Below are 14,119 nucleotides of genomic sequence, written 5' to 3' on the forward strand. Positions count from 1 at the left end.
TGAGAGGTAATTGATCCGGGCAATGAAAGAAGGGACATTTTGAAGATAGAATCCAATTGGTGGAACGAATAATACAATTCCACAGCACTATTTGATGTAATTATTCGTTCTAGCAAGTGGATTTTATATTCAAAATGACCCTCGTTTTATTATCCAGATCAAATACCTCTCAATTGGTAACCAAACATAGGGGTCTCAATTCAGGCTAGGTAACAAATACCCCCATACGAAATTTGGGAGACTTTTGCTAGATTGATGACCTACCAACTATAAAGAAAGCAAGAGGCTTGATGTGCAAATTATCTCAATGGATACTTAGTTCTTACTGGTCGGCGTGGCAAGAAAATAAGATTTGGTAGGAGAAGCTCGTGTCCAAGTGATAGTGTGAATACCGAAAGGACAAACCTCAGTGGTCAGGTGGAAATGACGTAGAGGGGGATCGGGAATGTGAATATATATATAGTAAAACCTCTCTATAGTCATAATAATAGGACTAACTAATTTTATTACTATAATGAGGTTATAACTTAATGGATGTGTAGTTACAAAATTATAGTTTTGATTTCTTATTTTTTAATTCATGTTTTATTATTACAGTATTAGGATTTCAATTCAGCGTTTCAATTGCCTACTTTTGAAATGGATGGAAGACCGTGTCTTGAAACCATCAAAGATAAGTGTCATTGATCGAACTATAAATGCAGTTGATGCATGGTCAATTGATGTGAAGCCACAGACAATTGTCAATGGTTTTAAGCATTGCAAAATAGGAACCCCGGATTTCGATGAATTGCAAGTTACAAATAAAGTGGACGAGAAAAATAAAAGAGTCATTGCAAAATTGAGTGATCAAATTCGACAAGAAAATAAAAGAGTCATTGCAAAATTGAGTGATCAGATTCGACAAGAAAATAAAAGAGTCATTGCAAAATTGAGTGATCAGATTCGACAATTTCATTAGACCAATCAAATGAATATTAATATCTTCCTCGATCATCCAAATAAGCAATAAATCGTGTATGCTTTAACCGAAGAGGAAATCATTGCTACAATTAGACAACAAGATAAAAGAAATAATCCTAAGTATTGAACAAGAACAAAGAGAAGAAAAAGGAGAAGAAGATTACTTCATTGATTAATCGAAGAAGTTACAAAGGAGGTAAAACTGCTGATATAAATAGCAGGGAAGAAATAGACTCAACCAAAAATACAATCTGTCTACAATTGTACAACCAATGAACAAATGACACTTGTACAAGTCTAACAAACTCCTATATACAGTATTTACACAAGCTTTGTTACTCCCCCTCAAGATGGATGGTGAATGTCAAGAACCTCCATCTTGGATAGCAATTGGAAATGCTGAGCAGCAGGTAAAGCTTTTGTAAAAACATCAGCTAGCTGATGTTGTGTCTGAATTGGAAGTAACTTGAGAAAACCTTTAGTAAGCTTATCACGAACGAAATGGCAATCCATTTCAATGTGTTTGGTGCGTTCGTGAAAGATAGGATTAGTGATGATATGGACAGCAGCTTGATTATCACAAAAAATCAATGCTGGTTCTTTGGTTGAGACTTGAAGATCCTTCAGCAGTTGTTGAATCTAGACAATCTCACTAGCTGTAGTAGCCAACGCACGATACTCCACCTCAGCAGAGGATGTAGACACTATGCTTTGTTTCTTAGCTTTCCAAGACACTAAAGAATTACCAAGAAACACACAGAAACCTGTTACTGATTTCCTGTTATCAAGACACGAACCCCAGTCAACATCAGGACACGCTCTAAGCTGGAAAAAAGATGCAGCAGGGAAAAGCAAACCTTGGCCAGGAGTACCCTTTAAGTACTTTAGGAGATGATGAGCAGCATCCATACGAGGCTGACGAGGTTGAGAAACAAATTGGCTCAATTTATGGACTACAAAAGTGATATCAAGCTGGGAAATTGTCAAGTATAGAAGATGACCAACTAGTCTTCGATAAGGAGATGGATCATCAAGTAAATTGCCTTCAAAAGAACTTAACTTGACTTTAGGATCCATCAGCAATGAAGCTGGTTTACAAGCAAGGAAACCAGTATCCTCAAGAAGCTGTAATGTGTAATGTCTTTGAGAAAGAAACAGACCTTTAACAGAACGAGCAATTTCTAAACCAAGAAAGCATTTTAAATGGCCAAGATCTTTGAGTTTAAACTAGTTGTGGAGAAAAACTTTCAAGGAATTAATCGCAGCCATATCAGAACCAGTGATGATAATATCATCAACATAAACCAGCAAAGCAACAAAAGATGAACCAAAACTCTTTGTGAACAGAGAGTAATACGATTTTGATTGAACAAAACCATGAAGAATAAGAGCATGAGAGAATTTGGAAAACCATTGTCTTGAAGCTTTGTTTAATCCATAAATGGATTTATGCAATTTGCATACTAATTGCTCCCCCTGAACTCCATTATTAGGCAGCTTAGAATAGTCCAAAGGCAAATCCATATAAACTTCCTCAAACAAATCACCATGGAGGAAAGCATTACTAACATCTAATTGGATTAAAGGCCATTTGTTACTAGCAGCAACAACAAGAAGGATTTTGATAGTGACTGTAATAACTCTTTCTAACTAGTATACTTTTGGAAATATAATATGAAATCACTAGAAATATCATAAAAAACAATATATGTCTTTAAGAACAAAATAGTGGGCCCAAAAATTTCTTTACTTTTATATACCAAATTCTTTATAACAACAAAAGTATCGTATACATAATCTCAAAATACAGTGGACAGTAGTGCCATTCCCCTCCGCTTCTCGATGTTCCATCCGACCGCTACTCACCTATTTCTTGCAAAAACATTAAAAACAACGGGGTAAGCACTAGTTGCTCAGTAAGTAAATCCGCTACGCTAATCTTATATCTCTGTTGTTCATATTCCGAATTCTTTCCTTACATCCCACTTTTCTCTTCTTCTCGGTTCTTTCTTTGTTCTTTCTCCATTTCTAGTTCTCTTTGCTCTTTCTTTCTAATTCTCTCTGTTCTTTCTTTCTTTCTATTCTTTTCTTTCTTTTCTTCTTCTTTCTTTCTATTCTTTTCTTTTCTTTTCTTGCTCTCTTCTTTTCTTCCTTATTCTTTCTTTCTTATTTTTTGCCAATTGGACTTGGTTGAGGCATGGATTCAGAACCCTGGCCGTGTGAGTGAGTACAGTCCTCATCTACATGCACTCTTACGGACTGTACAAATTCTTCTTTTTATTCTTAGGCCGCTCACTGAAGGCGGCGCGCATGTAGGTATATTCTTCTAAGTACAACCCTCATTTATATGCACTCTTACGGACTGTACAAATTCTTCTTCTTATTCTTAGGCCGCTCACTGAAGGCGGCATGCATGTGGGGATGTTCTTCTTCTTGTCACTCACGGGTTCCCTATCGCAACAACATTCTTTTCTCTTATCTTTCTTTTAGAAATTAGTATTAAATTTCTTTTCTTTTCTTTCTCTCTTTATTCTTTAGTGTGCTTATATGCATGTATGCATGTAGATGGACTTTCTTATTGTTCTTTCTCAAGTCAAATATTAAAATGTAAGAATGCAATATGGCATGTATACATGTCATTCTCTACTTTTTCTACCATCTACAAACTCATATCCATAAAATAAATCAATATATTCATAGATGCACTTCTCTATGAAATTTCATCAAACAATATGTATGCACAAATAAAGCACTAAGGTGATTACACTTCCATAACAATCTCTAACCACCAAAATTTTGGAGCAAAGCTCCCTAAATACAACTCCAAACCTAGCTAGGAAAATACACTCCATATCTCTACTCAAATTCTTTCTTAACTCATCCAAACTTCCATCAGTTTCTATAAACACAATCATCACTCCTCATGGTGGAATTCTAATCATGAATCATCATCAATTCCATCATCAATTCTCAATCTCAAGTAGATAAATACATATAAGAAAATTCTCTACTCAAGTATTGCTCAAATCAAGGGCTAGGGTTGGATTTAATTACCTTGATCTTGGGTAGTTCCACACTAGAACCTCTCTCTTTGATAGACTTCCTTTTCTTCTTAAACCCTAAGCATATAAACTATAAGAATTCAACACTTTAAAAATTAATCTCACATCTTATTGCAAGAATTCTTACCTTTGGATGCTTAAGATTGAATATCTACCAAAATCCAATCAAAAATCCTCTAAATTGGCTTGGAAATTTGATGAAGAAATTGAGAGAATTTGGGAATGAAAGTGGCGTGTGAGGGAGTAGAGAATGGTAGGGTTTTCATTTTTGAACCCTTAATATCTCATTTATTACTTATACTTTCCCATTTTGCTCTTGTACTTTTCATGAAATTTCATCTTTGCCCTTTAGTCAATTACAAGAATACCCTCATTTCCATTGCATTCTCCATGAAATTCGACTACTTTTTACTCCCCACATTTTCAACTAATTCTGAGTGGAATGACCTTTTTGCCCTTAAGCAAGTTTTCCCAAAATTCAGCAAAATTTCCAGAGAGTTCTTCGCCCCCCCGAAGCTACATTTTTCTGCCATGAATTTGGGCAGAACGTACATCGCCGCGGCGAAGTCTGCAACACTTGTCTCAAGCTAATTTTCATGCATACATCTTGGAATAAAGGCATAAAGGCATTAAGACATAAATAAAATTATATACCTCAATGTGGGTGTTACAGTAACCAATTTAGCCACTGGTGAAAAAGTCTCTAGAAAATCCAAACCTTCTTGTTGTGTGTACCCTTTTGCCACCAAACGAGCTTTATACCTCTCTAAACTTCCATCGGATTTATAGTTGACCTTGTAAATCCATTTACACCCTATGGAATGTCTGCCAGCAGGAAGAGCTGTAAATGTCCAGGTATTGTTGGTCTCCATAGCCTCTAATTCCTTTGACATGACCTCTCTCCAATGAACAAACTTAATTACTTCATGGTAAAATTGAGGCTCATATGTAGAAGATACAGTAAGTAGGTAATTAGAGTGAGAATGGGAAAAATTGGCATAGCAAATGTAATTTTCAATTGGATAGGCTGAATTTGAGGAATGAGAAGGGTTATTAGATAAAAGATTACAATAAAAATCCCTTAAGTAGGAAGGTGGTTTAATAACCCCGAGAGGTTCTTCTAATTGGAGGGGAAGATTGTAAGATAGGTTGAGCAAGAGTATTATGAGAAATATGCTCACTAGGTAAAGGAGAAATTGATGGTGCAGAATGTCGAACCAGTCGTCACAGTCACAAAATTAAACCTAAATACCATAGTTAGCTGTAAGCAGGGTCGAATCCACAAAGAGCAAGACTAACGACCTAATGTATATTTGAGTAGCGGAAATGAAATTGGCAATTTTGATTAATTAAACTAAACAAACTAAATGCAAATAATAAAAGCTTGAAATTAAAACTAATGAAGACTTTATAATAAAAACATTGCCGCTACGGTTTTGGTTCGACACGGGACCAACTCACACAATTCTCCTCCACCCTCTATGATCCACTAAACCTATAAGGCAAGGTAAATCAATGAAATGGCTTTCCGACACTCTAAGTATAATATATCCTGTCTCACCCGATCACTCAAGTTTGATTGGTTAAAGACTATCATTGAATGCCGATAAACGCTACAAGACAATACCACTAATTGCTACGCGATTAACAAATACAATTTGTCAACACGTATCTTCCAATCAACCAACTTCACAATAAATGCAACAACAGTAGAAATGAAATTAAATCCGAACACAACTCAATTACAATCGATGTGAAGTAATGAAAAGCAATATTCATCATTTAATTATCTAAAACCAACGTTTATCATTCAGCAAGTTCTATGAAAACATTAAATCACAAAGGACAACTATATTCATCACAAATTATGGTCAAACCATATTAAAGTATCGAAATCAAACATGAAAGGAAAAAAAATATAATTCGAATCACAATACTACCAAATGTCCTATAATCGGGCTCATCCAACTAGTTGAGAGCTGGTGAAGAGAGCAGTGGAGTCAATCTCAATCTTGCCTACACCGTAACAGACAACCGGAAACTCAGCCGCTCATGATGGTGTCGATAGAGACTGAAACGGTGGAAACGAAGCTGATCATGGTGGAGAGGAAGTAACCGACAACGATATGATGCGAAGAATGAACGAAAAAGACCAACGGATAGCCCGGAATATGAACAATTGCACTCACAGGAAAACGTTAGTTTTTCGGCGGGTCTTTCAGCAAATGGTGGTGGAAATGAGATCCGAAGGTACCAATGAAAAGCTCTGGTGATGGGGAGTTCAGATCAAGTCCTGGAGAGATGAAAGGTCACCAGAAATGAGAGAGATCGGGACTGGAAGGTGAAGAGGTGCAACGACAGTGATGGCAGATTCCGGCAGTTTCGACGACAGATAAAGCTTGGAATGGATAGATCCGGCTGCAGGGAAGCTAGATCAACCACTAGGGAGCCCAACCGTCACTGGAGTTTGCCAAAAAATGATGAAAGCACAGCTAGAATGCGAAAGGTCGTGGTGGCACAACGCGTCTCACGGTGGTGATTTGCGGTGGTGTTGACGAGATGATGATGATCAGTGGACGAGGAAGATGAAGCGTCGCTAGCGATCGTCGAAAAAGAAGATGAATAGTCATCAGAAAACTGGATGAACAGCGCCCCTGTAACGCAACCCTTCGCATTTTTTTATACACAAAGTGGAAAATATCACTTTGGTCCCTACATGATTAAAAAGTGACAAAATTAACCCTTATAAATATGACAGTTTACCCCCCAAACAGCATAAATGAGACCAAAGCACCCCTAATCCATAAACCACAACCTAATATCAACTCATACCTTTTCCAAAACCATTCCAAACATGTTAAATTCCTAAGAAAAATATTAGGAAGCAATTTTCGTGAATAAATTCATAAATTCTTTAATTATCTCAATATGATTTCATTTTAATCACACATAAGGTCTTTTTATCACCAAAATAGAGTCACTTTCATGACTCTAACACATAATTAGCAAAAGGTATTGGTACAAGATGTATTTCAAGGATGGGTTTTGGTAAAACCAAATCTGGGAAAGGGTAAATTAGATCATTGGAATGAGGTATGGAATGAAAGGGAAACAAATTATCATGAAAAACTACACCTCGAGAATGAAAGAAGGATTTTGTGACAATGTCATAAAGTTTGTACCCTTTAATACTTGGTGTGTATCCAACAAAAACATAATTTGTGGCTTGGGGATGAAATTTGTGACGATGAGAAAGGAGAGTTGATGCATAACACAAGCTTCCAAAGACTCGAAGAAAACCATAATCAATAGGAGAATTATACAGCAATTGAAAAGGAGCCTTGTTCTGCAACAATGTTGAAAGAGTTCTATTTATCAAATAAGTCGCTGTGAGCACACATTCCCCCCAGAATTTTATAGGAACTCTATACTAAAAAAATAAGGCTCCAGCCACATTGAGAAGGTGCTGATGTTTGTGTTCCACGACAGAGTTCTGTTCAGGTCTTTCTACATAAGAAAATTGATGAAGAACACCTTTGAACTGAAGAAATCTGTGAAATGTAACTCAGGAGCATTGTCTAAACGAAATTGCTTAATGGCCGTGTTAAACTAAGTTTCAATCATGGTAGAAAAATTTAGGAATAATAAAGCTCACATCAAAATTTTGTTTCATGAGAAAGATCCAGGTGAAACAAGTACAATCATCAACTAAAGTCAAGAAATATCTGTAACCAGCATGTGTTGGAACCTGATATGGACTAATGTATCACAATGAACTAAATCAAAATGAGACTTGGAAAGATTGTTATGAGAAAAAAAAAAAAAAGCCTTTGTTGCTTAGCCAAAGGGCAAATGGTACAATGATTAGTCTTATTTTCGGAAAATTGTAATCTATCTTTTAACATTTCTAGCTTCTTAAAAGATAGATGTCCAAGCCGGTGACGCCGAGTGTGAGAATTCACCTTATTAGCAACAGATAAACTAGAATTGCAAGAATTAGTAGCAATGAAACAACTATGATTATTTGATATGGAAAAATCATCATCAAGAACATAGAGATCTGCCATTCTTTTACACTTGCCAATCATCTTTAGGCTGTGCAGATCCTAGATGATACAAGAATCAGTGAGAAATCTAATATCCAGATGAGCACCCTTCATTAATGAACTCATGATATCAGATTAAATCTGAAATGAGGAATATAATGAACATCTTGTAGCAACAAAAAAGAATTGAGCTTCACAGTTCCAGAAAAATGAAAAGGAATACGATTGTGATTAGGCAAAGTGACAAAAGAATTCTTGAGAGGTTTCATTGTGTGGAAGGCAGATTGATTGAAACAAATATGGCTGGTGGCACCTGAATCTATAATCCAATATTTATGAGAATTAAAAATTGGATTAATAGCAGCAGAAAAACAAGTACCTGATACCTAAGCAGAAATAGCATCAGCTTCTGCGCCTATCTTTGCATCAGAAAGATGAGTATTCAACATAGTCATCAAATGTTGATACTGAGATGGATTAAGCATTTGAACAAAGCTTCCAAAATTTCCAGAGTTCTCAACATTCCTACGAGACAAATCATTAACTGAATTGGAGACTTGATTTGCAACAGCAGGGGTCTGACTGGAAGAAGCTTGATGAGAAGTATTAGACTTAGACTTGGGCTTATATCCAGGAGAATAACCATATAGCTTGTAACATTTATCAAGTGTATAGCCAACATAGCCACAATGAGTACAGACAGGCTTGTTAGAGTTGAGATTATCTTTCCTTTGCCCTCTAGGAAAATTCTAACCTTTGTTAGATCGAGCAACATCGTTTTTCACAGCAAAAGCCGTAGATTCAGCACCTCCAGAACCAACAAAAGTCACATTAACATTCCTCTGATGTGCTTATTGAGAAACAAGGGAGAAAACCTTGTTGATGGAAGGAATTGGATCCATTAACAGCAACTGACCACGCACTTGAGCAAAAGAATCATGCAAGCCCATTAAGAAACTCATAACATACTCCATTTGATAATGATCTGCAAGTGCTTTAGTTCCTCCACAAACACACTTTCCACAAGAACAGAAAGACCTATAATAACTAAGTTCTTCCCAAATTGTTTTCAATTTGGTGAAATAAGCACTAACAGAAGATGAACCTTGAGTGTGATTCATCAGATCATGCCCCAATTGAAAAATACGAGGTCCATTTTTTTGCTGAAAATGTTCTTTAAGATCTAACCACATTTTAGAAGCAGAATCGGAGTATATAATACAAGCAGAAATCTCCTTACAAACAGAGTTAAGAATCCAAGAAATAACCATGTTATTGTTCCGGATCAATGAATTGAGAAAAGAATCATTTCCATCAAGACAAGGAATGGATCCATCAATAAACCCTAACTTGTTCTTCACTGACAGAGCAATCACCATAGCTCGACTCCACGAAGCGTAATTGTCTTCAGTCAGTGGTTGCGACACAAGAATTAGCCCTGGATTATCTGAATGATGAAGATAATAAGGATTGGAACCATCTTCAATGGCAGAATTGATCCTCGATGAAGACGAAGGATCAGATTGAGAAGAAGAATCGTTCGCCATGAAAACCAAAAAAGACCGAACGAATCACACAGAACACAGATCGAAAATCAAGAACACGAAGGAACAAGAAATTTCCAGAACGAGGACGCACAAGAAGCACTTTATTGCTCTGATACCATATTGAACAAAAACAGAGAGAAGAAAAAGGAGAAGAAGATTACTTCGTTGATTAAGCGAAGAAGTTACAGAGGAGGTAAAACTGCTGATATAAATAGCAGGGAAGAAATAGACTCAACCAAAAATATAATATGTCCACAACTGTACAACCAATGAACAATTGACACATGTACAGGTCTAACAAACTCCTATATACAGTATTTACACGTGCTCTGTTACTAAGGATGATAGTGCGAAAATATAAAAAGTTTCGTGCCATGAAGCTCTAAACATGCTTGAGAAACTAAAAATATTTTGGCTTCCACAAAAAAGTGTCCATGCTAGCAAATTATTAAATGCTAGCAAGTTATTACATACTAGCAAGGTAAAAAATGTAGTAGCAACTCTAAAATATAAATAATTGTCTCAAACAACTTTAGATAAATATTTTATTTCATCTTAAACATTTAATGTAACATAACATATATTTTTTTGGTAATATACAGATAATTATTACTATGTGGAGGCAACTTTCCTTAAGACGGGAATTAAAAAAATTATAACTTATTACAATGTGAAGTTTATTTTTATTTATAACTATTCCAAATTAGGATTATAATTTTTTATGACTATATAGAGTTTATTCCTATATATAGTATCACTATAGAGAGATTTTAATGTATATATATACACCAGCATTAACCATATTACTTTCTCTTTGGGACGAAAAATGTTCACCTTTTTTTTATTATTACATAATACATTGTAATCAAAACTAAAAGTTTTTCAAACGCTTCCTCTATAAACATTAGGATCTTTGTTTTACATCCAAACAATGTGCTATTCCGGCTTGTAAAAATGAAAAAATAATGACTAAGAGCATTGGCGTCGCCCGGACTCGAACCGGAGACCTTCAGTGTGTTAGACTGACGTGATAACCAACTACACCACGACACCAGATGGTAATAATTTTTTCCTTTAATTTATATGAATGATAACTTAAGGTTTGCAACCAACTGACTACGTTCAAATCATACCTAGAATATAGTCTGTATATATATATATTTTTTTTTTTTTTTTTAACTAACCTCTAACCTTATGATGGAGACCAAAAGGTGACAGAATTCATTCTATTCTTTTTTTACTCCAATGATTCCAATCCTGAGAGATCTAATTTATTAGATTTCGAGCCACTGCCGAGAAGAATTAATTGTCAGTCAGGCTCAACTTTCCTAACATTTGAGCAAGAAAAGAAGTTCTTAGCAAATGTACAATCACTATACAAGCTATGTTGAAGTCTCAAATTTTGATTATGGTCACAAATTCTGCCGACCAAAGAATTGGGTCGGTTCAGTCACTAACATGTGGGCCGTATGATCTTTCAACTCCCAACCCAATGAAAACCCTCTTAATCTTATCTAGTTGAATTGGACGAAATTTGACAAAATTAAATAAATTAAATGTAGAGAGGATAATGGAATGTTAAAAGCTAGTTACTATTTGGGGTCATATTTAGGATAATTGAGTTGAATTTTACTTTTCCAATTGGTCTAATTAGTGAGGCTAAGACTGCATTGTTTTCATATAGTTAATGCATATGCTCAACCCATAAATTGATGATAAATAAGAAGCATTAGACTTCGAAAGAATAATTTTGTATTTTTATTTCTACTGAGAATGAAACTGTTTGAGCTAAACATCATTGAGTAGTCTGATAGTAAAAGAGTAAAAGGAGATTTTATGAGTTCTTGAGTTCTAGTCTCTCTAAACACTAATAGGGGTGGTTATTGAGATTCTTACTCGTTTGATAGTTTCAAAACCTCGAGAGATTAATTGAGGTACATGCAAACTGCTCGGACAACCTCGATTATTAAAAAAAAAAAAAAATGTTTGAACTGAAATTTATTATTTAATGTTTATTTGATAGTGCTATTGTCATCATTAAAATGTTACTTTTAATATATAGTTCAAATAAATAAATAAATAGTTTTAACCTTCATTTAAAAAAAATAAAAATTAAACAAAAACACTTTTCTTATGTGAACACAACTTTTGAAGCAATTAATGTTTATTGGTCCTGCCAAACCTTCCCCACCAACCACAAAGTGTTGTTTTCGAAAGCCGAAATGATGAAAACATGGAACACGAGAAAAACACAGACCGCCATTGCCGAACCATTGAACCAATCTCTCTGCCATCCCATGTCAAGCTTCAAGTCTTCAGTCATAAGCGGCTAAGTTGAATTGCTGCTCTCAATTTGCTTTAAAACGTGCTCAAAATATTGCACTGGTTTCAACTTCAACCCAGTGGCTGAAAATAATGTCTGCTGTGAAATTAATTAATTGTCAGGATGAACGTTCAAACTACTGTATAACGGAAACCCGGGAATGTCGGAGCCAAACTTTAAACAATTAAAATATACAAATTGGAATCTATTGTTTTAATATTTTGAATTGACTTTTAGTATTCGAAATTGGATTTGAAGACATAATAGTCAAATTTATTTTCAGAATAAAATTTTTGCATGTGGTTTTTATTTTACGAAAGACAACAATCTCAGCCTGTTAAACGATTAATGCAGCAGCCGTTGGCGATATAATAAACCCTTTAATTCTATGTTGGAAATTGAAGTCAAAAGCGAAAAAAAGAAAATGCTCGAAACAATTAAACTGTTTGAAATTTGAAACAAAATGAAGTAAGTCGATGATGAGTTTCTTGTATTTGACTTTCTTTACAGTAAAACTGAAGTAAGATTGTTTTAAATAATATTTGTTTATTTCAGAAAATATTAGGCTTTCTTTTTCAATTAATATATTTAGTTGATGCTTATAAACTTTGGCAACATGTCTCGATCACAAAAAAAAAAGAACTTATTGAAACAGTGATTTAAAGGGAGCATCTAAAAAAGCTTGAGGCCAAGAAAAATATGGTGCACTCACCCATATTATTCTTGGAAATTTGTTTGGCATGAAAAGGCCACTCTGAATTATTGCCCACCTCCAAAAAGATAGAAATAAATAATGCAAATAATGATATTATCCATGATGTAAATCCAATCATAATATAAAATGAATGTTATCAAAATAGAAAGTATAAGATCGTATAACTTAATAGTAATATATCCCAATAAAGTATATAGCCTTCTTCTTTTAGTAATAATATAAATATTCTAAAACCCTAACATACATGTCCATGCGTCACTGATTTGAGCATGCTGATCGACTAAAATTCAAGTTATTTATAATATTCTAATCGGATAACATGATCCATGTGTTCTTTTTCAATTGGGTATCCATCATTTCTCCAAACGGCTTCATCTCATTGGCTAGCAATCTTTGTCACTGCAACAAAGGCAGAGTTTTTTGACAAATTAGGATTTCTACGTGTAAGAGTTTGAAGTGAGATGAGAATTCAAATGCCAGCTGCACAAAAGGTGGGTGTAAGAATCTCCAAACTATGACAGGTTGTGAATTTTTTACAAAAATTCAAGTGGCTGCCGTACTGCCATCTCAATTTCACTTTTATATGCACGTGTCATAAAACAAATCTCGCGCCCTTGTATACTTCAAATAGACTAGTGACAATTTATACGTATTTATACGTTATACATTACACGCCGCCCCAATATTTTCCTATATATGTACATGAAATTTGAGGCTGTTACTTTGACAATGGACTTGTATAAAAGATATAATTAATATCGTCAAACCTAATCTTTAGAATTTAGGAAAAGGCCAGATGTCACTAATACATGAGACAAATACACATCTACGTGTCCTTTTGACCTACCAAACATTCAACCATCCTCCCTTTACAGCAAGCTCCACGTTCACTAAATTCTAAAAAAAAAAAAAAAAAAAAAAAATATCAGTTTATCGATTTATCTTCTCTTCCTTTGACTAACCCTATCAGTTTTACCACCATTAAGGTACTATATAAATAAGTTAGTATAAATATCAATAATTATTTACTAATCATAGAATTTCTGGACTCTCATAGAAGTAACTTGTCAGGTAGCTCGTTCATAGAGAGGTTTTTGAGTGGAAGAAACCTATATCCAGATCATCCGAAAAAGAAAAATAAGATTAAAAAAAAAAAGAAGGAAGAAGAAAGCATATGCTAGCGTGTTAGTAAAATACGCCACGTTACATGACTTTTTCTTTATTTCCTTATCACCCGCTGTCTTGACAAAATTCCAGCCTAACTCCAGGACACGTGTTCACGTGACAGCACGTGTCAGACATTTGTTGCCGACGTGGGTAACCCACGCGTGAAAAACGCTAATCATTTCTTTTTTAATTTTCTCAATTGTTAAACCTTTTCTTAAGATTCTAGAAAACTTTGTTATGAAACGACACGTGTCCGATCCACCGAGGTGACTCATTTTTGTCTTTCTTGATGGTTC

The 14,119-nt window shown here is 34.9% G+C and overlaps 1 non-coding gene across 1 annotated transcript; it reads right to left on the reverse strand.

Moving 5' to 3' along the window:
• Positions 1–10,597: 10,597 nt before the first annotated feature.
• Positions 10,598–10,671, reverse strand: TRNAV-AAC. The gene has a single exon. It is a non-coding gene; the product is annotated as a tRNA-Val (tRNA).
• Positions 10,672–14,119: the final 3,448 nt, after the last annotated feature.

Source organism: Pistacia vera, unplaced genomic scaffold (assembly GCF_008641045.1).
Source record: "Pistacia vera cultivar Batoury unplaced genomic scaffold, PisVer_v2 Contig133, whole genome shotgun sequence".
NCBI classification, from domain to species: Eukaryota; Viridiplantae; Streptophyta; class Magnoliopsida; order Sapindales; family Anacardiaceae; genus Pistacia; species Pistacia vera.